Source organism: Oryctolagus cuniculus, chromosome 12 (genome assembly GCF_964237555.1).
Source record: "Oryctolagus cuniculus chromosome 12, mOryCun1.1, whole genome shotgun sequence".
NCBI lineage: Eukaryota > Metazoa > Chordata > Mammalia > Lagomorpha > Leporidae > Oryctolagus > Oryctolagus cuniculus.
In genome coordinates, this window is record NC_091443.1 from 19,115,668 (window position 1) to 19,141,126 (window position 25,459).

At 41.4% G+C, this 25,459-nt stretch overlaps 1 protein-coding gene and 1 pseudogene across 1 annotated transcript in view; one reads left to right on the top strand and one right to left on the bottom strand.

Annotated features, from left to right (window-relative positions):
• The window catches only part of LOC138844575 (BAG family molecular chaperone regulator 1-like), a 47,676-nt pseudogene extending 28,056 nt beyond the window's left edge, over positions 1-19,620 (bottom strand).
• The window catches only part of SLC35F4 (solute carrier family 35 member F4), a 263,339-nt gene that overhangs the window by 147,434 nt on the left and 90,446 nt on the right, over positions 1-25,459 (top strand). The gene's annotated exons all lie outside the window — the stretch shown is intronic.

Genomic DNA, 25,459 nt, shown 5'->3' on the forward strand with positions numbered 1-25,459 from the left:
GTAAAATTTTTAAAAATGACTTGGGAATATACTTTTCTTTTCTCATGCTATCATGGATTGCCATTGGTTTTAGGGTTATAAAGTCTCAAAGAGTGTGTTGGATAGTGTCCCTTGTTCTCCAATTCCCTAAACGGCTTGTGGGAAACAAGGAGTGCCTGCTTTCTAAAAGTTTGGTAAAATTTGCCCCTAAAATGTTTTGGGCCTTATATTGTTTGAAAGTCTGGAAGTACTAACATAAATCTTTGGGCTACCATCTTAGTTAATTTGACAAAATTCATTATCCATCCTTGATTTCAAAACAACCACTTATTAAAATATGAAATGAAAATTCATGACTTGTTAAGTATTGTGCACAAAAAAATCTACATCAAACATCACAGTACAATGAGATGTTTCAAGTCTCCTCTCTACCCTGATCCTAAGCCAGACAAGCAAGTCTGCATTACTACTTTTATTCACATTCTACTGAAGGTTCTAGCCAGTGCAATGAGAAAAGAAAGTAGAAGGGATGAGGACTAGAAAGGAAAAAACAAAATCTTCATCATTTCAACATGATATTTTTGTACCTAGAAATGCAAAATAGCCAATAGGACAAATTTTAATTAATATGAGAGTTTATCAAGGCTGCTATATTATAAGCATACAATTAGCTGATTACAATTCTATGTGCCAGCAATAAACATAACATTAAAAGTTAAATATCATCTATAATAGGTTTAAAAAATAAAATCTTTTGAAGTAAATATAAAAGTTTATGTGTAATACATCTTTACAGAAACCATAAAATATCAAGAGAAATTAAACAAGGCAGAAATAAAATGGAGAGATGTACTATGTTCATAGATTGGAAAATTCAAGAGTGTAAGGATGCCAATTCTCCCCAAATTGATTTATTGGTCCTGGAATCCATATCAAACTCACACTATTATTTTTAAAAGTTACAAACTAGAAAAAGCTGAATCTTCATGAATACTAGAGTTGGGCCGGTGCTGCAACTCAATAAGTTAATCCTCCGCCTGCGACGCTGGCACACTGGGTTCTAGTCCCAGTCGGGGCGCCGGATTCTGTCCCGGTTGCCCCTCTTCCAGTCCAGCTCTCTGCTGTGGCCCGGGAGTGCAGTGGAGGATGGCCCAAGTCCTTGGGCCCTGCACCCGTATGGGAGACCAGGAGAAGCACCTGGCTCCTGGCTACAGATCAGCGCAGTGCACTGGCCGCAGCACGACGGCCGCAGCGGCCATTGAGGGGTGAACCAACGGCAAAAGGAAGACCTTTCTCTCTGTCTCTCTCTCTCCCACTGTCCACTCTGCCTGTCCAAAAGAAAAAAAAATACTAGAGTAGATAATTAAGTGTGATCTATTCATATACTAGAATACAATTATGCAATAAAAATTAATAAACTACAGCTATATAAAGTGTTTATATGACTATCACAAATACTCTGTAGAATAAAAGAGGCAAGACAGTAAAAAAATGCTATATAATCTCATTTATTTAAAATCAAATACCAGTGAGGTGAAGCTAATCATTAGGGCTTGGGGATGCATGTTTTGGTAGCCAAGGAAACCAAGGATAAGGTCGTATTTGGACTAGGAGAGCTTGGAAGAAGGAATGCAGGGTGCTTCTTGGGTGTTCTCAATGTCCTGTTTCTTGGCATGGGAAGTGGTTACCTGCAGCTCACTTCATTATAAATGAATAATAAGTTTTTAAAAATAAATGATTGGTTTTACATCTTTAGTTTGTTCACTTTTCTAAAATCATGTTATATTCTAGTTTTCAAAAAGGATTTTTTTTTATCTTTTATTTAATGAATATAAATTTCCAAAGTACGACTCATGGGTTACAATGGCTTCCCCCCGCATACCGTCCCTCCCACCCACAACCCTCCCCTTTCCCACTCCCTCTCCCCTTCCATTCACATCAAGATTCATTTTCGATTATCTTAATATACAGAAGATCAGCTTAGTATACCTTAAGTAAGGATTTCAACAGTTTGCTCCCACACAGAAACATAAAGTGAAAAATAATAGATGATTTTTTTTAAATGATGATGAAATCAGATCAGACCTATTGTCATGTTTAATCCCAGTGAGAGTCAAGTTGGGAATTGATAATTTCTTTTCTTTTTTTTTTTTTTTTTACAGAAGATCAGTTTAGTGTACATTAAGTAAAGATTTCAATCATTTGCACCCCCATAGAAACACAAAGTGAAATATACTGTTTGAGTACTCGTTATAGCATTAAGCCTCAGTGTACAGCACATTAAGGACAGAGATCCTACATGAGGAGTAAGTGCACAGTGACTCCTGTTGTTGACTTTACAAATTGACACTCCTGTTTATGGCATCAGTAATCTCCCTATGCACCAGTCATGAGTTTCCAAGGCTATGGAAGCCCCTTGAGTTCTCCGACTCTTATCTTGTTTAGACACGGTCATAGTCAAAGTGGAGGTTCTCTCCTCCCTTCAGAGAAAGGCACCTCCCTCTTTGAAGACCTGTTCTTTCCACTGGGATCTCACTCACAGAGATCTTTTTGCCAGAGTGTCTTGGCTTTCCATGCCTGAAATACTCTCATGGGCTTTTCAGCCAGATCCGAGTGCCTTTAGGGCTGATTCTGAGGCCAGAGTGCTATTTAGGACATCCGCCATTCTATGAGTCTGCTGAGTATCTCACTTCCCATGTTGGATCACTCTCCCCTTTATTTATTCTATCGGTTAGTGTTAGCAGATACTAGACTTGTTTATGTGCTCCCTTTGACTCTTAGTCCTTTCATTATGATCAATTGTGAACTGAAATTGATCACTTGGAATAGTGAGATGGCATTGGCACATGCCACCTTGATGGGATTGAATTGGAATCCCCTGGTATGTTTCCAACTCTACCAATTGGGGCAAGTCAGTCCGAGCATGCCCCAAATTATACATCTCTTCCCTCTCTTATTCCCACTCTTATGTTTAACAGGGATCACATTTCAGTTAATTTTCAACACTTAAGAATAACTGTGTGATAATTACAGAATTAAACCAGTCATATTAAGTAGAACAGACAAAAAAAAACTACTAAGAGGGATAATGTATTAAGTTGTCCATTAGCAGTCAGGGCTATGCTGATCAAGTCACCATTTCTCATAGTGTCCATTTCACTTCAGGAGGTTTCCTTTTTGGTGTTCAGTCAGTTGTCACCGATCAGGGAGAACATATGGTATTTGTCCCTTTGGGACTGGCTTACTTCACTCAGCATGATGTGTTCCAGATTCCTCCATTTTGTTGCAAATGACTGGATTTCATTGTTTCTTACTGCGGTATAGTATTCTAAAGAATACATATCCCATAATTTCTTTATCCAGTCTACCATTGATGGGCATTTAGGTTGGTTCCAGGTCTTGGCTATTGTGAATTGTGCTGCAATAAACATTAGGGTGCAGACCGCTTTTTTCTTTATCAATTTAAACTCCTTTGGGTAAATTCCAAGGAGTGGGATGGCTGGGTCGAACGGTAGGGTTATATTCAGGTTTCTGAGGAATCTCCAGACTGATTTCCATAGTGGCTTGACCAGTTTGCATTCCCACCAACAGTGGGTTAGTGTCCCTTTTTCCCCACATCCTCGCCAGCATCTGTTGTTGGTAGATTTCTGTATGTGAGCCATTCTAACCGGGGTGAGGTGAAACCTCATTGTGCTTTTGATTTGCATTTCCCTGATTGCTAGTGACCTTGAACATTTTTTCATGTGCCTGTTGGCCATTTGGATTTCCTCTTTTGAAAAATGTCTATTGAAGTCCTTGGCCCATCTCTTAAGTGGGTTGTTGGTTTTGTTTTTGTGGAGTTTCTTGATCTCTTTGTAGATTCTGGTTATTAACCCTTTATCTGTTGCATAGTTTGCAAATATTTTTTCCCATTCTGTTGGTTGTCTCTTCACTCTCCTGACTGTTTCTTTTGCAGTGCAGAAACTTCTCAATTTGATGCAATCCCAATAGTTGATTTTGGCTTTGACTGTCTGTGCCTCCCGGGTCTTTTCCAGAAATTCTTTGCCTGTGCCAATATCTTGAAGGGTTTCTCCAATGTTCTCTAATAACTTAATGGTGTCAGGACGTAGATTTAGTTCTTTAATCCACGTTGAGTGGATTTTTGTGTAAGGTGTAAGGTAGGGGTCTTGCTTCATGCTTCTGCACATGGAAATCCAGTTTTCCCAGCACCATTTATTGAATAGACTGTTCAAAAAGGATTTTTTTAAATGAAGGAGTTGAACTAGATAAAATCCTTTCATTTTTGATGTTTGACTGTGGGTCCAAACATCATAAATATACCAGATATAAAGTTGTTGGAAAAGAATACATGTCTGGTCACAGCTCACAGCTGATCTGAACTTGGCCGAGTGGGCTTAAAACTTTACTTAGAAAAAAATATCAAGGGATAAGGACAACCAACATTGTATTATTGGGAAACACTGCCCTTACATCAAACTGGTTTTAGTGCTCATTGGCAATGTCAGCTCTTTGCAGGGAAGTATAAATATTTTTAAATACAATTAAATAGAAAAAGGGAGCACTGCAGAATTGTCAAAGAAAATTGTTTTCTCTTTGGAAATCAGAACTGACTTCCATACTTATTTTTGAAAAAAATGCAATAGCCTTTGGAATAATAAAATATACAGTATTTTCCTGTTTTTGTTGTGTTTAGAGTATCTGAATAGGGACCTACCCAAAAGTGTGCAGTATGGTGGGTAGACAATGGATCATTCTGGAAGCATTCATCTCAGCACTCTGTGATTCAGTGACTTCCTAGAACACTGAAGCCACCAGGAAGTGGAGCTTTGCACACAAATAGTGTGAAAAATGAACAACTGCAGGGTGTGACGACCCAGTTGTTGGAGTTCAAGTGAAATAAAGAGAAGTTCTCACTAGAAGAGGGGGCCCGGGAATCTCTTGGAACAGGAAGTGAATGTAATTTCACTCCTCAGAGCAGGAAACTTAGAATACATAGTGAGCCAAAATGAATAATTGATGGAAAAACCTTATTTTCTAAACAACAAATGAGAAGGCTGTATCAAAATCTTTGTTGGAGGGAAAAACAGTTATAAATTAAAAATCGATAGACACAGATACAGACAATAAATGCATGAGAATTTTTAAGTGATTCTACCATCGATGTGTAACATAAATTGGTAACAAAGGGCTGGATCAAAGTTACTCATGAAAACTAAGTTGATTTATCATCTATAAACTGTACCTGGGAGTGGATCTTGTGGCACAGTGGGTTAAACCACTGCTCAGAACACCTGCATTGTGTATCAGAGTGCCTAGTTCCAGTCCTGGCTCCACTTCCAACCTGGCTTCCTGCTAATTCACATCCTGTGAGGCAGCAGATGGTGGCTCACGTACTTGGGTTGCTGCCACCCATGTGGGAGGGAGACCCAGATGGAGTTTTTGGCTCCTGATTTTGGCCTGGCCCAGCCCTGGCCATTGTGAGTAGGCATTTGGAAAGTGAACTAGTGGTTGGAAGATTTTTCTTTCTCTGTCTGTCTCTCAAGTAAAAATAAATAAACCTTTTTAAAAAGCCACACTTTGGGAATCCTTCCACACTGGAACATTTTGTGTTAAGGGCATTGAGTGGGGATAAGAAAACCCTTTGGGCACAATTTGGAGAATTCTAAATGTAGTCTCTTGAAACCTTTTTGGCACATTTATAAGTGCATAAAATGAGAATTTTCTTACCTGGACATTGTGATCTCATCTCAATACACTTTTGCAGTTTTACCCCTTTAACTTTTATACTTTTCTGTCATACTACTTCTTTTAGTTTCTGGACAGATGCCACTGAACCTTGTTCACTCTGGAATACTTTTTCCCCACCGTCTTCATCTGATCAACTACATCCTTCAGAGCCCATTTCCAGTGGACCTCCTTTGCATGTCTCTCCAGTCTAGTGGCCCTATTTATCTCATAAGGAGTCTATTACATTTGACATCGTGTAACAGAAGGGTCTTGTCTCCTCTGTTAGATTATAACTCCTCAAGGGTAGGAACCTGTTCTCTGAACTTTTTGTATATCCTCTAACAGAGCTCAGCTGAATATCTTTAATATGCTAATCACTAAATAAATATCAGTTGGATAAGATAATAAAGGTGATCTTAAAAGTGTAATGTTATTGTGTTGCAAGAAAATGAAACATAAGTGGTCAGCAGTTCACATATATGACTACAATAATATTGGTTTTGCATAACCACAATAGGCTTTAGTTTTATGCTGCCTGTATTTCTTTATAATGAAAGTTTGACTAATATATTTCATTTTGAGGAATGCTGAACTTGAAGCACTTACAGGATGTTCAAGTAGGAAAGAGGAGACAGAGAATAACTATGGTTTTCTTGATGATATTTTCCCTCTAATATCTTTATAAAGAATTTCTTATTGCCATTTGCTAACAAATAATAGGTCCCAGTAACTTCAGCACCATCTCAGTCACCTTTGCTGTGCCTGGTTACTTTCCTTGATACTGAAAATCGTGTTGTTGAAGCACTAGGTTTTTCTTGTAGACTGTTACAATTGTGAATGAAAAAAATTAATTTACAATGGTAAATAATGAGGAGCCCTTTGTCATAACCCACAGCCCTGCTTGAATTTTCAAGTATTTGTCAGTTGAACTCAACAAGATAAAAAAATGAGTATTCTTCAATAAGGATGGAAGGATAGCAGGGAAAATGAGGCTACAGATGGAAAGTAGAGCATTGGTTACATCCAGATGGAGTCTACTCACCTTGGTGCCTAAATATGCTTATTCAGATTAAAAGGTGGCTCCAACTTCGTTATAGTGAAAACATACCTCAAAGAAGTAATCATTAAATCCATCCTGATCGTCTTTAAGGCCCTCTTTTCAGTAGCCACTATAAACATATATGGCTGTATTCTGCTATTATCCCTGTCTGAGTAAGCAATACAAAGAACCCATAATCTCATCAAAATAACCCATTGTACCCTGTAATTTATAAAGCTGTCTCATAGAGTTGCCACAGTTAAAGATAACATCCATTCTGCAATGCAACAATTTGAAATGTTTTTTCTAAGATTTGAATGTGATGCTGTGATGCTCTTAGCTGCAATCAAACCTAATTTATTCCAAATTTTGCTTGCAAAGGAAACATTGGGTCCTGCATGTCTTTGTGTCTTTACATAGTAGTTAGGAACAAAAACTCAAGCAAAACCTTTTCTTCATCCATCTCCCAATCTCTCTGTGATGATTTCTCTGTCGCTCTCTTTTTCACTGCTTCTGCTTTTCCCTTTTTCCTCACTAATGACCCATCCTTCAAATTTCTTGTATATTCCTTGTTTGTTTTTGAAATGCTGGAGAATGGGCCTCATTCCTATGAATGAGATCTATTAGAAGTCTCTAAACATTCCTCAGGAATTTCTAATGTGCACCCAGCATTGAGAACAGTCCCTCTCTTGAGCAGTCCATATGCATGATTCCTCAGTCCAGCAGTGTGCCAATTCATCTTCTATCACCACAATTCTAACCTCAATGCAGCAGCTGCTTTGGTCTTCACATGTTGTTGAAACATGTTTTTTTTCCCCTCAAATTATGGTTCTCTTCAGAAATTATAGTTTAATACACTGATGCATTTTTTTTTCTTTTTGCAAGTTAAGGGCTCTATCACTAATATCTGATTAGTTCCTGGTACATGACAAGAAGGCCAGTAAAGAAGATAAATCACAAGGGATTAGAGAGCACCTTCCTATGCATATGTCTTGCAAGAGTCTCCCCTTTTGGCTGAAGAATAAAGGGTTACCGGAAATGACAAGGAGAGATTAATTAGTTAGTACTGTGAAGAAAGTGTTAGCTCTGCTGATGCACAGATCATACACAAGGCATCAGGGACATGGAGCCTGGAATTCACAAGAGTTCACCAGGCTCTGAAAGATGAGAGAAGTCTTCAGAATGAGGAAAATTATTCATGTTTGGAATACAACAAAGAACACTCTTGCTCAAAGAGCAGCTATTCTCTGGGACCAGTAATGGCAACTCTACATTCTACACACAAGGATGTCTAAACAAATCCAGTTACAGAGCCAAAAGATACTCTCAAATTGCAACTCAAATATTATCCCTGGAACCACTGTTGCTGTATATATGTATGAGTTTTCTTGCATCTCTGGCTTATGATGTGGATGTTTTAAGCAATGAAAACTTGAATTGGTTTTCTAAGATTGAGACTGAAAACTAAGATCAAGATATCAGCAGGGTTGATTCCTTGTGAACTTCTCTCCTTGACTTGTAGATGACTGTCTTCTCTCTGTGTATTTATGTAGACTTCCCCATGTGTCTGTCCCAATTCCTTCTTCCTGTAAGGATACCAGGAATATTGGATTAAGGCTTATTCTAATGGGCTTATTTTGATGGAATTATATACTTAAAAACCCTATCTCTAAGCACAATCACTCTCTGAGGTACCAGGGGTTTGGATGTCAATGTATGAATTTGGCAAGGAGGCAAAATTTGGTCATAGCCAAATTCTAATAAATCTGAAAATATAATTGGTAAAGACCTTAGTGATCATTTGTATTATCTTGTTATCCACATTTTAACATTGATACGAAGCTGTGAAAAACACTGAGAAATAAGTGAATAACTTTGAAGGAGGAATCAGGAAAAGTCTTTCACCACAACGGAGCTGTCCTTTTGCCTTTTGTAGCCAAGATCAATGTTGTCATAGAACGTAGATTCTGGATGAGCTGCCAACTGCATGCTTGCCTGCCTGCAGCCTGTGCCAAAAGCAACTCAGAGAAAAAGCTCTCATGCTGAACACCAGTTGTTCCAAGGCAGGAAGAGTGCGAGAGAGGAGGGAGCTGTCCAAGAGATCCAAAGTCTTCTAATGGCTTTTGGTAATCAGCCAAGCTGTACTAATTTGATTTTTTGAACTGAAAACTGCCCTGAACAACCAAGCTCATGCTAGAAATAGCATCCTTTAGAATGTGGCCCCGGGATAGCTTGTGTGGTATAAATAGTTTTAGGAATTAATTTCAAGATGTGGGCCAGGTAAGTAAGTGACTCTTTGGTAGCATTAAGGTGTTCTCAAAAATACACCAACTATTTTCATCTCTTGGCAGATTTTTATTGAAGTAAGACCCAGTGATATGAGAATCGGTGCTTCCTCACTGTGCCCAATTTCTATCTCAACCCTGTGGTTAAATATTACTTATTCAGAAGTCAGATATCTGGTAAGCTTGTTCATCCCAAATACAGCCAAGAACCAAGAAAGAACCACACCTGGTCCATGAGCAGCAAACCTGGATACCATGTACACTGCAAACTGTGCACTTGCTTCTTGGAGGTCTGCTCCGACTCCTACTCATAGTGTACGTACTCTGGTTTTCATGCCTTTCAAGCAAACAGCGTGGTGTCCTGGTAGCCAAGTCCGAAGACCAGCAGTATCAAACCATTAGGACTTCTAACATACAGTAGGAAGCAACAAGAAGGGTCTTGCTCATACAGAAAATTTCAGAAAAGTCTCTAGCAAACAAATAATTCAAAAAGCAGTGGATTTGGAAGTTGTTTCGTATATGGAGCAAAGTGCCTGCTCACAAGAGTGGTATTTGAATATGCCACTATGTTATATCCTTGAATACCAAATAGCATTTGTAATGGTGACTTATAATAATTAAAGACAGAATGATGTGATCAGCATACTCTGTTTAGGACTGTGAAGAAATATATGATTGCCCTGAAGAATCAAGACAAAAAAAAAATAAAGGAAAAATAAAGGAACATTAGTTCTAAAAAAGATAATAAGTGTGCTACCTGGAAAAGTTACTCATCATTGTCAATACTCTGCTATACTATATTTACCATACTACACTACACTACACTACACTTCATTTCTAACCAAGGGGAATTCCCATTCTCTACTTCAAATCCCCTCTAAGTTTCCCAAATAAATTTGGAGATCCAATGTCTAGTGGTCAGGTTAAGTAAAGCCCTCCCCCTTCTCCAAGGTCATTCCTGTCCATCCTTGATTTCCAACATGACCTTGACGTCTTAATCTGTTGGATAGGGCAAATCCAATGGTTGCTGCTACCGGAGACAGGAAGCCTCAGGGCCTGATTCAATATCTTTATCTTTGCTCAGACTTAATAATGCTGCTTCCCCTTGATTACAATAAAGCTATAACTAACCCACTTCCTGTACAGCATTTTGAGTGTCTGGTTCTTCTCACATAAAGAATGTATACTGATTCATTTGCACGTCTTGATCCAAATTTCCGGAAGAAATACAACTGTCACATGTAATATAAAGTGGGACATTTCACAGTATTCTGATTTACAGTTAAGGGCTACAGCTCAAAACAAAAAGTCCTAATTATCCTGTGACACACCCGTGGCTGGGGTTAGACTCTCCCCAGGCAGCCACCTTGGAAGCTACAGAGGCTGCCTACAAACCCCCTCCCTCTGGGGAGACTCCTGGAAGAGAAGTTAGAGGAACATTCTCTCCCGCAGCATCAAGCCAGGTGAGGGGACTCCGCTGAGTGCATTCTAGATGGGCGATGGGCATATGTCGTTTTACTCGACCTGCAGACCCATCTTACTGTCTCTGCCAGCGGGGAAGCCGGGAAGAACTCTTCAGGAGCCCGTAGGGGATGGAGGGATGTGGACACCGAGACTGGTGCTTGCTTCTGGCCCCCAGGAATAGCTCCACCTGCAGAAGAGATGCTGGGAAGATGGCAGCAGCCACCCCTTGCCCTGCTCAGTTCTCCGAGGTGCCAGGAGGGTGTGGAAGAGGAGCAAAGCTGAGATTCCCATGGCTTCCCAAGGAGGACGGTGGAGGGGAGTAGTGGTAGGGAGACACAGGTGCCCTGAGGGTGAAGAGAGATCTAGAAGGCAAACAAAACCTTGAGAAAACCTCCCACCTGCACCAGATAGTACTCGTGTAAGATCCATCCTGTCTGGAGGGACTGGGCTTCAGAAGGGGCGGGAGAGAGGGAATATCAGAGGCAGCTCACGACCCCCTTCCTCCCCACAGTCCTGTGAACTTCTAGTCTAGTCTATGACGGGAGAGAAGAATTGAATCCGGTATTAGACTGACCTCTTTTTATTGGACTGAACAAGTTTTAAAAATCACCAGTGACAGGAAATTATGTCACCCAAGTGTGAGACAAGGGGAAAGTATAGTTGGAAGCAGTGTTTTTAAAAAATCCATATATTTTTTTAGGGAAGGAGGAAGATCTCTGTATTGCTAAACTGCAAGTTGATGCTGAGGTTTCTGGCCAAGCTCAGGTCCAGCCTGGGGTGTGTAGGAGGCAGAAGCAACTTTCAGACCCAGGCACGGCTAACTCCAAGCTTCCATGGTTGACGGGGAAAAGGTGTTGCTGGAAATGGTCCCAGATTGCTCCAGGTCTGAGATGTTGCCAAATTTAAAGCTCTCCAAAACCCAGCTTTTAAAGTGTCGTCGTCTTCTATTTCATTATGCTTTAAAAATAAACTTGCCACAGTGGCAGAAAAACATTTTGCTGAAGTGATTTGGATGCTTTTGTTCTATCTTGTTCATAAAAGAAATAAACTAAAATTGAAATGTGACTTTGGGAAGGTTTCTTTCAGATGTGCATTCCTTTCTGCTACCTCCAGCAAATGTTTTACTTCTGGGTAGATGGGCTCACTAACACAGCAGTTTTACGTGTAGAACCCTCACACGATAACTTAGTGGAATGTTTATCCACAGAAACTCAGAGATTCTTTACCTGAGTCAACTATAAGAAGAGTATTGAAAAAAAAAAAACTCATGGAAAGTATTATGAAAAAAACTGTGCATGGATTTCAAAATTATTTTGTAACCCAATAAGCTTATCTTTTAGTTCCATTTTTCCATGGACTTTGTGAAATATACTCATAATTATCTAAAGAACACCTGACTTTTTTTTTTCTCTAATCAGAGACCACACGACCCTCCCTCTGTACTCAGTAGGGGGAGGGGGTGATCACACTTCTGGCATGCTTACTGCCTCAGCCCTTCTCTGTGCCAAGGTGAACCAACTGATTTGCTGCCAAGGGTGAGCTTAGCATGCAGGTCCGCCCTGCGCACCTAGGCATCCAGACCACACAAATGATCTACAAGCTTCATAGTGTGAAGCCAAGCTCTCGATGAGGTCCTCCTCAGCATTCAGGGAGTTCTGAGCTTCCAGAGTCAGACCAGTGATTGGCATAGACCCAGCCACAACCCACGCCCCTTCTCAGTTTCCTGCCCTATGCAGAACTCTTCCCACAGTCACGGTGCAGGGGATCCGTCCTCTGCCCTCAGAGCAAGCCACCCCATTCCTAGTGCAGGCTGCTGCCTGACACGGTTCCGTCAACAAACCGAGTCTGGTGCTTTGGTGGTGGTGGTGGTGGGGGATCGGTGTAGCCTCCGTTCGTGGAGCTAAATGGGCACCCAGCCCCCCACCAGCTCTCCAGGTTGGACTCAAAGGCCGTGGGAATTGCTGAGTCCTCCAGACAAAATCCGCCGCCGGCACACGGGCTGCTGCAACCTCCATTGCCTTCCTTTGGGAAGATGCTGTTTCTCCCAGCAGCCACCAGGTGCTTTGGAGGGGGAGGTGAGGGAAGCAGTGTGACCTCCCTCCGCAGAGCTAAGTGGATGTCCTGCCCCTTGCCAGTGCTCCAGACCAGACTCAGCATCAGCAGGGACTACGGGGTTCTCAGACAAGATCACCGGTGTGTGCAGGCTGCTGCAGGCTCCTCTCACCTCTCGCAGGGAGGGTGGCCTCTCCCCACCGGCCACCAGTCGTGGTAGTCCCTGGCAGTGTACTGCCAACTGCTGTGTGTGTGTGCGTTGCTCTTGCTGCTCCATGGAGTCTCTGTTCTCTTCTGTAAGCTTTCCACTGAAGATTTCTCTCCAATGGTGCCCTGAGAACATTGTCCCTCCCTGTTCTTCTGGTATCTTCTTGTGGTTAAGTCAGCCATCTTGGATCTCCTCTTCAACATGTTAATTCTAAATTCTTTCAAACAGCAAAGTTGAAAGAATTCTACAAAGAACTCTTAAATACATGCCATCTGAATTCTACCAATAACATTTTATTATACTGTATACATCTATTCATATATACTATCTATACTATCTATACTGAATGCATCTATTCATCCCTCTTTAACTCATTCTTCTAGTTTACTTTGTATGGTTTTTCAAATAGATTACAGACAGTATGCTTCTCTTCTAAATACTTTGGCAAGGAAATCATGAACTAAACCAGTAATTGTTGTAGTTTTTATCTTTTGATATAAAATGTATATAGAAATGAACCACACAAGTGTTCAGAGTACTTTCACTGAGTGTTGATAAAAGCATTCCCTAAATAATCCAAAGTCCTTTAGAGCATTCTCTGCCATGATTTAATCTCCACCACCACCACCACCACAGTAGAACACTGCTGTAAATTTCCTACCATAAATAACTTTGCTGCCTATAGAATTTTTGTAATGGATTATACGGTGTTGGGATACAGTTCTCAATGGATGGCTCATTCTTCCACACATCTTACTAACAGGGGGACTGATGGCTTGTGTTCTCAAGTCTCTTTTCAAAGATATTTGAATAGTGACTTTGGAATACAGAGATACTATTTCCCCCAAGAGCAAAGAGCAGGTGTGCTGACACCCCACATAGAATAAGTGGGTTGCTAAGTTTAGGGACCCTCTATACTGCCTGTGCAGGTGCTACCTGGCCCTTTTCACATTGCTCTGCGGGAGCTGGGCTTGGGAATGCAGCTCCAGAAAATGCTGATCCTCTACAACTACTAAAACTGTGAGTAATAAAGTTGTCTGTCTTTGACTCAATGGTCCCATCTATCTTTGCTGGTGTCCATGAAGAGGGAGAAGGCTAACTGCTTAGCTTGCAAGTAGGGTAAAGCTCTCACACCCTGCATCGTTTTTAACATACAGAGTGTATTGTAGCTTCTTGTGGCACATTTCTGAGACTCTCCTGCATTGTTGCATTTATTATTCATTATTTTCTTTCTATTGCTGAGCAGTAAGCCCACTGTAGGATTTCTTTTTCCAGTCTCTTAGAGATGAGTGCTTGGGCCATGACCAGATTTGGGCCATTATAAATAAAACAACAATGAAAATTCTTATATGAGTCTTTCTCATATGTTTTTATTTTGGGGTAGATAGCATGGAATTGAATTGCTAGGTCATAGGGTAGACATGTGTTTAGTTTTATTTTAAAATTGCTGAGCTTCTTCCAAAGAGAGTGTGCCATTTATATTCCTACTATTAAAAGGGAAAATCTGTAGGCCAAGTATGTCGAAGAACAAAGCAAAGCATGATTTGGGAGTTGAACAGCTCCCAGAAACAGAGTAGGTTCTGCAAACTCCAGCCAATAACAGGATCAGACAGCATTTATGGAAAAACAGAAGTAAGCATACAGAACAACTTAATTGACTACAGCTTAGTCAATCAACCAGACAATTGGTGACAGCTTAATTAGTTAATTGTCTGCAGGGTCTCCTGCAATCAACCAAAACTCTGTAACTGTGATTAAACTCTATAAAGCTTTGGTCTATTGGCCCAGTGCAGTGCTGAGTCCACATTCATGGTCACCCTACACATTTTAACACTACCAATTTGCATAAGAAGCCCAATCTCTCTACAACTTTGTCAATGTTTAGCAGTGTCTGTAGTTTTTTTTTTTTTTTTAAAGATTTATGTATTTGAAAATCAGAGTGACAGAGGGAGGGAGAATGAGGAAGGGGGAGGGAGGGAGGGAGGGAGAGAGGGAGGGAGGGAGAGAGAGAGAGAGAGAGAGAGAGAGAATCTTCTATCTGCTGATCCATTCCCCAAATGGCTGCAATGGCTGGGGCTGGGACAGGATGAATCCATGAGCCTGGAACCCCATCCTGGTCTCCCCACTGTGTGGCAGGGGACCAAATACTTGGACCACCATCTGTTGCCTTCCATGGCGTGTTTTCAGGAAGCTGGATTGGAAGCGGAGCAGCTGGAACTCCTACATGGGGTGCTGGTGTCACAAGCAACAGCGCTTTTTTTATTATAACCATTCTGGTGGGTGCTGTAATAGCATCTTACTATGCCTTTGATTTGCATTTCTTTGTCGATTAATGATGTTGAGTACATTGATAGGAGAGGACATCGAAAAGTTCACAAAAATACAGTTAAAAGATAAGTTTATTTGAAGAAAAAAATCTTCAAATCCATGCATGTTTTTTCACCATCATTGGCTATTGTTAAATCGTATTTTATGAAGTTTTATGGAGCATAATGTTTGTACACTTTTGGGTTATTTACTGAAGTCCTTTCCTGGATTTATTTTTCCCACTCTGTGGTTTGTCTATTAATTTTCTTTACAGTATTCTTTAATGAGCAGAGGTTCTTCATTCTTATGAAGTCTAGTTCTCAGCTTTCATGTGGATGATTATTGTTTTCTGTGACTTCTGTAAGAAAACTTTAACTCCAAGCCAGAAAAATGCTGCCCTGTCTTCCTGCATTGATCCCTCTGTCCCTCCTCACAGTCTTTGTTGCTTCCAGAAGTTTTGTCCTGCCCTTCACCATCTCCTCTTGGAAATGAGGGTGAAATAGAGGTGAGATCAGCCCCATCAGACGGGTTCACTGTCCTCAAATTTCCTGGAATGCTGGTGAATAAATAATTGCCCAATTTGTTACATATGAAGATGGTTCAAAAAGTTCACAGAAATGTAGTTAAAAGATGTTTATTTTGGTACAAAACACATTTTTTATGAGGAATTATATAGATTTTAAAATTTTTTGCTCCAAAGTAAGCTTACCTTTTAATTCCACTGTCCACAACGTTTTGAGGTATTCTTGTATATACATCACCTTTAATACACATGCTGACCCAATGAAAGGTATGAATAGCCCCATTTTTCAGATCTGGAAAGTGAGGCACACGGATGTGATGTGACTTGCTCACCATCACACAGCTGCACAGTGTTGGAGCTCAGAATCAAATTTGCAGCTTCCTCGTTCAAAAACTGTGGCCGTAACTGTTCTACTAAACCTCACACTGCACGGCTCAGCAATACAGTTCCCATAGAGCTTTAACTCTCACTTTGTCCAGCTTCTGCTTTCAATTATACGAAGATTTAGAGAGTTTATGCAACAATGTGCTAACTCAGATTTGAAAGGCTTGGCTTCTCTTTCATAAAGGACTGTTTAAGGCAAGTTGTAATTTCTTTTTTTTTCCTTAAAATTTTAAATTAGCACAGTGCAATTGGGGAAAAAGGCAGGGTGGTAAAAAGTTACCCAAATTGTGTCTACTCCTCCTGGTGTAGCTTCACAGTCTTTCTGGTACAGGAAAAATTTCAGTCTGAATTAATGGAAATCCAGGAGGGTTACAGAGGTTGAATCTGCTTGTTCTTTACCAAGGAAGTACAGAACTGGGCATTTCACGTTCACTGATGTACCAGTAAAATCTAACAGTAAGGTGCCCTCAATGTGACACTGACCCCTTTCAACATTTGGACAGCATGTGCGGGTGACTCAGCAGATTTCCCCTTCTCCCCTCCCCCCTCCCTTAGGCCTACACATAGTCACACAAACCAGGGGTGTGTGTGTGCACCTGTGAGGGGTCACATGTGGGTGACCTGTTTTCTTTCGTGTACTCTACACTCCTTTGTTTGAAAGGCCAAAGTCAACAGTGACTCTCACCTGGTACTTTCACCCATCCTTCTTCCCACTGAAGAATTCATAGCTCGAGTGCCAGTGTCAGAGCGCCGTGCACTCAACCTTTCTAGAACTTTCCACATTGCAGCTCCTTGTTTGTAATCTCGTTCTCCCTGGGCACAGAGACTATTGTGGGTGTCTGCTTCCATGAAGCTGAGTGCACACACGAGGTCCCCCCAAATGCCCTTTAAATCAAACTCAGTGAAACAGAGTGAAGCTGCCTACTGCTCCATTCACCTCACGTCGCTCTGCACAACTACTGTTGGTTTTGGGAAAAAATAGATTAGACTTTCGTCACCCTTACATTTTGTTTGTGTACCAGTTTTCTATTGCTGTGTAAACAAAATACCACAAGCCTCAGGGCTTAACCTAATGCACATTTGTCATCTCACAGCTTCTGTGCCCCGAAGTCCAGGCACAGCCTCCTGGGGTCCTCGGCTCAGGATTTCCCAAGGCTGCAGTCCAGGCATCCACTGAGCAGTGCTCTCACCTCCTCTGGGGTAGAATTCACTCTTCCGCTCATTCAGGTTGTTGGCAGGATTCACTTCCTTGCGCTTGAAGGACTCAAGGCCTGGCTTTCTGCTGGCTGGAGCATGGAGGCCACGTTTAGGTTTGGGAGCTAAAGGTCATTGATTTATGAGTGGAGCCTGTGCAACATCGTGCTCCATGAGGAAAATAAAACCAATGGAGTCTGATCATTCAGAGCTTCTGGAACACCCACGTTCAAGCTCTGGGTCCCACCTATAGAGACTGTGGTTTTGTTCATGTTTAGCTGTTCCTGTGTGGTTGAGTCTTTGTTTTGTTTTTCTGTAATGCTCGAGTTCCTTTTGAATTTTTCAATACTTTTTATTTATCATATTTTTAAGAAAACATTAAAAAAATTTTATGGCCATTAATTGTGTATATTTATGGGATCCAGTGTGACATTTCAATGCATGTATACAATATGTAGTACTCAAATCAGGGTAATTAATGTTTCCCCTTTGTCATTTATTTATGATTGGAGCCTTGGAACTCCTGTCTTCTCTTGGCTCAGAAAATGAATAGAGGTTACTGTGAACTGTAGTCAACCCACTGTGCTGCGGAACGCTGGGAACTTATCCCTTTGGCCCGTTATTCAACCTCCCTCTATCCCCCACCCACCCCTGCTTCCCAGGCGTAGTAATCACTATTCCATGTTCACACTGATCATTTGGCTTTTTGTTAGCTCCCACATGTGAGGGAGAACACACAGTGGTTGTTTTTCTATGTGTGGCTTATTGCGCTTAACATAACGTGATGTTGAGAAAAATGACTCACCTCTTTGTGCCTCAGTTTCTGTCTGTACGTAGGAGGGCACTTTACAAAGTCCATGGGAAAATGGAATTAAGTGGCAAGTTTGGTGCAAGAAATGATATCCATGCAATTTTTTCATAATATACATTTCCATGAGCTTTTCGAATATTCCTCTTATGCATGAATTTAAAAAAAAAAAAATTGGCCCAGGGCAAGAACACTACAGGCATTGATGTCTGTAAGGGTGGTATTGCCAACATTTTGGAGGAACTGGCGGTCCAGGCTCTGCTGGTTTCAGTCAGTGCTCTGACCCCAGCAACTGGAACTGCCCAGGGCACTGTGAAAATTGATGATGTGGTGAACACTGGGTCATCTGGGTCACACGGACTGGTGTCATCTTTGTGGCCAGCAGTAAGAAGATCACCTTGCTCTTCCTGTTATTTGGAAGGTTATTTCCTCCAAAAGTTCCTGGGCTTGGTCTTCCAGTTGGCATTTGTTTAAAGTTGTCTTAAAACAATTGAATTAAAATATTAAATATTTGGTTTCAAAAACAAAAAAGGAACAAAAATAAACTTGTCTTTTAAGTCTATTTTCTTTTTAAAATTTTTCTATAAAGGGAACACATTTTGTGCTATTCATATATATAATTTTAAGAGCCTAATGATACTTTCCACCTTACTCTCCCTCACTCACTCCCAACCCCCCTCCTTCTTCCTTTTTTATTTTCCTTTTCATCTTTATAGTGGCATACTTCCCATTTGCTTTAACTTTATTTTTAATTAATTTTTGGAAGTAGACATAATAATCACTGGGAAAACCAGTTTAATGTGTTCAGACACTCTAGTTAGAAGAATCAGCTTTGAGTCCTGCCTCTACCATCTATTGTCTGGATGACCTTGAGCGGGTGTCCTTATCCTTAAAACTGAGATAATAATGGTGCTTACCTCTAAGAATTACCAAAAGAATCCAGTGGAGATATTTCAATAAAGTGGCATACACAAGTCTAGAACATAATGATGTGTCTAGCAAAATAAATGGTAGTGATCGCTGTTGGCATTTAAAACTGAAGTTGTGGTGTATGTTGAGCAGACCCTGGGGGTGTTCACTTGGGTCTGGGTAGGCTCAGGAAGGCTAGAATTGAGGGATCAAATGCTTCCTGCCCTAGCAAGTGATTTTTTTTTTTTTTTTTTTTTTTTTTTTTTTTTGCTCTATGAATGTCTGTTAGTCCATGTCGTTAAGGCGAGTTGTGGCTGTGTGTATGTGCATTTGTGTTTGAAAGTGTGAAAAGTGAGCGACAGAGAAATAACAGAGGTGAAGGAAGGTTCCTAGAATGGTTCAGCCTCAGCCTGAATTGAATGCCTTCTGTTAGATCTGTCCACCAAAGAATGGGCAGCACATGGCACTGCCCACCCTTCTAGGGAAGCTCAGGAAAGCCAACATCACTTCTTCCTCTCACCACTTGGTTAGGCTCTGGCTTCAACTTGTGGTTTCATCTCTCACTGTGGCCTAGTACATCCAGGTCAATGGGACAGGCCTACAAGGAAGCAAGCCTGATTTTCATGGAAACCTCTCCCAGGAGCTGATACATTTATTGCCACGTGTGAAGGGAGCCATGGTTTTCATGTAGTCTGTGTGATTCATTGTTTTAGCGTTGGGCTGCCCAGTGTCCTGCCCCATGCTACCTTTTAAATAAATCTTTTTTATGATGAAAAAGAAAACAATAGAAAAATGATGCATGGGTCTGGTGGCGATTTCTGGTTGGGGAAAGAAAGTTGGGGCAAAGGAGGGGCTGAGGAGGAGAAGGAGAAAGAGGCAAGAGCTGGGTGGTGGCAGCTGTAGGTTGTGTCACAGCGGTGGCTCTCCCAGGGGTGGATGATGGACAGTCGGGGCAGGAACGTGGTGGTGTGTGACAAGGGCACTGGGTTTGTGAAGTGTGGATATGCAGGCTCTACTTTTCCAGCACATGTCTTCCCAGCTTTGGTTGGAAGACCTATTATCAGATCAACCAGCAAAGTGGGAAACATTGAAATCAAGGCTCTAATGGTTGGTGACGAGGCAAGTGAATTACATTCAATGTTAGTAAAATGGTATGGTCTTATCTGTAGTGCTGTCTTAGGCTTTGGCCCCATTGTCATCTTGTACAATAAGCTTCGTTCTAAGCCCAGCCTGGCTTACTAGTAGTCAGGTGACCAAATGGCCCAACCACAAGTGTCAGCTCCACCCCACCCTAATGGGATTCGCTGCTTCCACTTCCTTACCTCTGCAAAGCTATAGAAGACCTGTTGTCCCAGGACAGGCTGCTGATCTCTGGAGCATGGGGAGACAGCCTGCCAGGTTCCCCCATCAGACAATAAACCTTCACCCTTACTCCAGTGTTTGGTGAGTTTTCTGGTGACCTTTCATTCGACGTTAGAAGTTAACTACTCTATAGAAAATGCATAGTACTTTAAGGAGTCAGGTGGGCTAATAGGCAGTCAGGGTGGAAGCAGTGGAAACTGAAGGTGCAAATCTTTAGCGAGGTCAAAAGTGCCTCCTTGAAAATGTCCAGTCTTACCATGAGAATAACTTCATGCCACTCTGGCTGGAGTTCTCTGACTCCAATCAGTCTTGCTTTTAAACCTTTAAATCTTGCCTTTCTCTTTGCATTGTCCACTTGGAAATTCTTCCATGTGAAACAAAAAACCGAGGTAATAATATTTTCTCTGCTGCCATTTTACGGATACCAGCACAGAATTGGGATGAGATGAAACATGTGTGGGACTATACATTTGGACCAGAGAAACTTAACATAGACACCAGAAACTGTAAAATCTTACTTACAGAACCTCCTGTGAACCCAACAGAAAACAGAGAGACTGTAGAGGTAATGTTCAAAACTTACCAGTCTCCAGGGGTGTATGTAGCCATCCAGGTAGTTCTGACTTTGTATGCCCAAGGTTTATTGACTGGTGTAGTGGTGGACTCTGGAGATGGTGTAACTCACTTTTTTTAAAAACTTTTATTTAGTAAATATAATTTTCCAAAGTACAGTTTATGGATTACAATGGCTTTCTCCCCCCCATAACTTCCCTCCCACCTGTACCCCTCCCATCTCCCACTCCCTCTCCCATTCCATTCACATCAAGATTCATTTTCAATTATCTTTATATACAGATCGATTTAGTATATATTAAGTAAAGATTTCATCAGTTTGCACCCACACAGAACATAAAGTGTAAAATACTTTTTCAGTAATAGTTATAGCATTAATTCACATTGGACAACACATTAAGGACAGAGATCCAACATGAGGAATAAGTGCACAGTGACTCCTGTTGTTGACTTAACAATTTGACACTCTTGTTTATGGCGTCAGTAATCTCCCTAGGCTCTAGTCATGAGTTGCCAAGGCTATGGAAGCCTTTTGAGTTCGCCGATTTCGATCTTATTTAGACAAGGTCATAGTTAAAGTGGAAGTTCTCTCCTCCCTTCAGAGAAAGGTACCTCCTTCTTTGATGGCCCATTCTTTCTACTGGGATCTCACTCCCAAAGATCTTTCATATAGGTTTTTTTTTTTTTTTTTTTTTTTTTTTTGCCAGAGTGTCTTGGCTTTCCATGCCTGAAATACTCTCATGGGCTCTTCAGCCAGATCCGAATGTCGTAAGGGCTGATTCTGAGGCCAGAGTGCTGTTTGGGACATCTGCCATTCTATGAGTCTGCTGTATATCCCGCTTCCCATGTTGGATCATTCTCTCCCCCTCCTTTTTTTTTTTTTATTCTATCAGTTAGTATTAGCAGACACTAGTCTTGTTTATGTGATTCCTTTGACTCTTAGACCTATCAGTGTGATCAATTGTGAACTGAAATTGATCACTTGGACTAGTGAGATGGCATTGGTACATGCCACCTTGATGGGATTATATTGGAATCTTCTGGCACATTTCTAACTCCACCATTTGGGGCAAGTCAGCTTGAGCATGTCCCAAATTGTACATCTCCTCCCTCTCTTAATCCCACTCTTATATTTAACAGCGATCACTTTTCAGTTAAATTTAAACATCTAAGAATAATTGTGTATTAATTACAGAGTTCAACCAATAGTATTAACTAGAACAAAAAAATACTAAAAGGGATAAAGTATTAAATTGTACATCAACAGTCAGGACAAGGGCTGATCAAGTCACTGTTTCTCATAGTGTCCCTTTCACTTCAACAGGTTTCCTTTTTTGTGCTTGGTTAGTTGTCACCGATCAGGGAGAACATATGATATTTGTCCCTTTGGGACTGACTTAATTCACTCAGCGTGATGTTTTCCAGATTCCTCCATTTTGTTGCAAATGACCAGATTTCATTGTTTTTGACTGCTGTGTAGTATTCTATAGAGTACATGTCCCATAATTTCTTCATCCAGTCTACCGTTGATGGGCATTTAGGTTGATTCCAGGTCTTAGCTATTGTGAATTGAGCTGCAATAAACATTAAGGTATAGAAAGCTGTTCGAAACTTACCAGTCTCCTGGGGTGTATGTAGCCATCCAGGCAGTTCTGACTTTGTATGCCCAAGGTTTATGGACTGGTGTAGTGGTGGACTCTGGAGTCAGGTGGGCTAATAGGCAGTGTAACTCACATTTGCCCAGTGCCTGCCGGGTTTTCTCTCCCTTAGCTCACCAGGGTATTGCTGGGAGGGATATTACCAGAAAGCTTATCAAGTTGCTTCTGCTGCGAGGATATGCCTTCAAGCATTCTGCTGAGTTTGAAACTGTTCACGTGATGAAAGAAAAATTGTGTTCCGTTGGATATGATATTGAGCAAGAGCAGAAACTGGCCTTAGAAACCACAGTATTAGTTGAATCTTATACACTCCCAGATGGACACGTTATCAGAGTTGGAGGAGAGAGGTTTGAAGCCCCAGAAGATTTACGTCAGCCTCATTTGATCAATGTTGAGGGAGTTGAGGTTGCCGAACTGCTTTTTAGCACAGGAATAATCAGTTGTGCTGTTGGAGTTCACTTTGAAGATTCAAGAGGTGGAAGTTTAATCATTGACCTGAAGCAAAACCCCACGAGTTTGCTGAGGGGCTAGACTTGTGTTGGCTAATAAAGCCCATTTCTGAGCGAAGCTGAGAACGCGAGAGAAGAGGGGCGGGATGCAGAAAGATTTTCAGAACTTAGAAGCTGTGTGAAGCCATTTTAAAGCCGATTACCATGTTGCCGGTTTCTAAACAGATTAAACAAATATTAATAAGTCCCTTCATGGTCACCATATGGTATCATCTTACTATATTCTAAAATTACTATTATTCTAAAATTAATATTTCGGGGGTCCTCGCCTTGACTTAGACAAGAATTCTAAATACCAACTCAAATGAAGCAGACAACATGGTAGGGTTTAACATTTATGTACAGGGTGAAGAGGGCTTTATTTAAGGGAGAGGGGGTTCAGAAAGTTGAACCGCCAACGCCAAGAGGTGCACGGGAGAGTAGGGACCACCCAGCAGGTTCCCCAGCCTCTTACCCGCTTCTAAAAGGGGAGTGGTTACCTAGTCTAATAGGCAGGTGGGTGGATACAGGTGGAATCAGGTAGCAGTGTGAGATCGTGCAGGGGACAGGGGGCGTGGTCTCCCTCTGGAATTTTATCACTCTAATCCTATCTACCTGATTGCGGGGGGGGGGGGGGGGGGTGGGGGGGGTGGGGGGGGGAGGGCCTATATCACCTTCAACCCCTAACACTTTCTTTTTTCCTTTTTTGCCAATCTTTGAACTCATTCAACTCCAGGACAGGAAAGAAGTTTCTCTCTGACCTTTGACAAGAAAGGTCAAGCTGTATTCTGGTGTCTTGGGGAAGCTTTGTTACATTTTTGTTAATGTGGGTAAATCTGTTTAATTCACCTGCTAGGCTACAAACACAACAAAAAAGGCAAAGGTTCTGTCTGTTGCTCCCTTCCTCCCAAGTAGGCATTCAGATCACTCCAGCAGGCTTCTATTTTCACTTTCCTGCTCTAATGCTGCTAGTTTTAGTTTTTATCACGCTAGGTGGTCTGCATTTATTAGCATAAGAAACAACTTTACCAGGAGCTTTTACATATTACTGGGCTGGGGGTAGTAAGGTAGGGGTGGGAGGCCCTGAACCCTGGAGGGCATTTCCTTTGTAGTCTGGCTCTAGCAACAGTGCCCCCTGCAGCTCTAAGAACCTTCCTGCTTCTCCTCAAAACTACAGTGTTTGGGGTGGGTTTTTGCATTGGGGGAGGGGAGTGGTTGCCTTTTGATTTTAAGAAGTTGAGGTACAGAAGATGAACTTCACTTACAGTACTTTGACTTGGCTAGTTTTCTTCTGCTTTTGGCCGGCCTGGAACTGTTCTCCATATGCTACAAAAGGCAAGCATAGTATTCCATGACCATGTGGCTTAGGGATTTATTTTTTAATAAATCAGCCATGTTAGCTTGGACTAGACACCCTAGAATCTATTAGGGGAAAGGGAACATGCAAAAATACTGTGTTAATTGAAATTGAAGATACAAAAAGTGCTTAGGAGCTGGTGTTTTCTAAATGCTTCTATTTATTACAGAATTATTAAGGTGACCCTGTGCCAAGTACCATTCTTAGAAATTACTCTTTTATAGATAACTGACCAGTTCTTATTTAATAAAACAAGCAGATACATATAAATACTTGCTGGCAGTAGGTTATGATTATTGGGTTAAAAACATTAGCATATGGGATGTGTTGCCAGTTGAGTGACTTTCATTTTTGTTGTTGTTGGTATTCATTTGTTTTGATTTGAAACCTGAAGTGAAGTAAAATTTGACTATTTAAAATTTGCCCTCCCCCCTCCAAAAAAATCCGGATTTAAATTTCTGTTTGTGTTACTGGAGAAGCAAGGGTTCTTCTTGTCTTCATGCAAGAAAGAATTCAGGCATGAGACAGAGAGTAAGTGGAAAGCAACATAGCAAGGTTTATTAGGGAAGGGACATCTGTAAGAACAGTTGGGCACCTCTCCAGACAGAACCTGAGAGAGAGTGCCCAGTCATTCAGACTTGGGGAAAGCGGGGTTACATGGTTGAGTGGAGAGAATACACCTGGGCAGGCCAGGTGGGCGGCTCAGCAGAGAGGCAGAGGGCTGAGCGCAGTTTTCATTTAGGCCAGGGTTTTTAAGGGGATGGGTCTTGTCTTCCCACCTCTTCTCCTGATGTAAATACAAAAAAATTCCTTTCTGAGTTTTCCCCCTGATGTTATCAGACAGGAAGAAGCCTGCGCCTGGAGGTTATCAGGTAGAAGGGGCGGGACCCCCACCTGGAAGGTTATGGGGTAGAAGGAGCAGGGGCCCCTGGGAGATCCTCTCAGGATCCAGGCAGGACAGGATGTTAGAAGTGCAGATACTAGGCTGCACCTGGAAGGTTATCGGGATGACTTTGAGATGCGGATGCTGGACCTGGATGTCAATGCGTTAGGCCTTTGTCACACACGCATAAGCTCATTTCTGACTTCCTACCTAACATTTGTACTGAAAACCTATCCTAACTGCTAATTCTCATCTATCA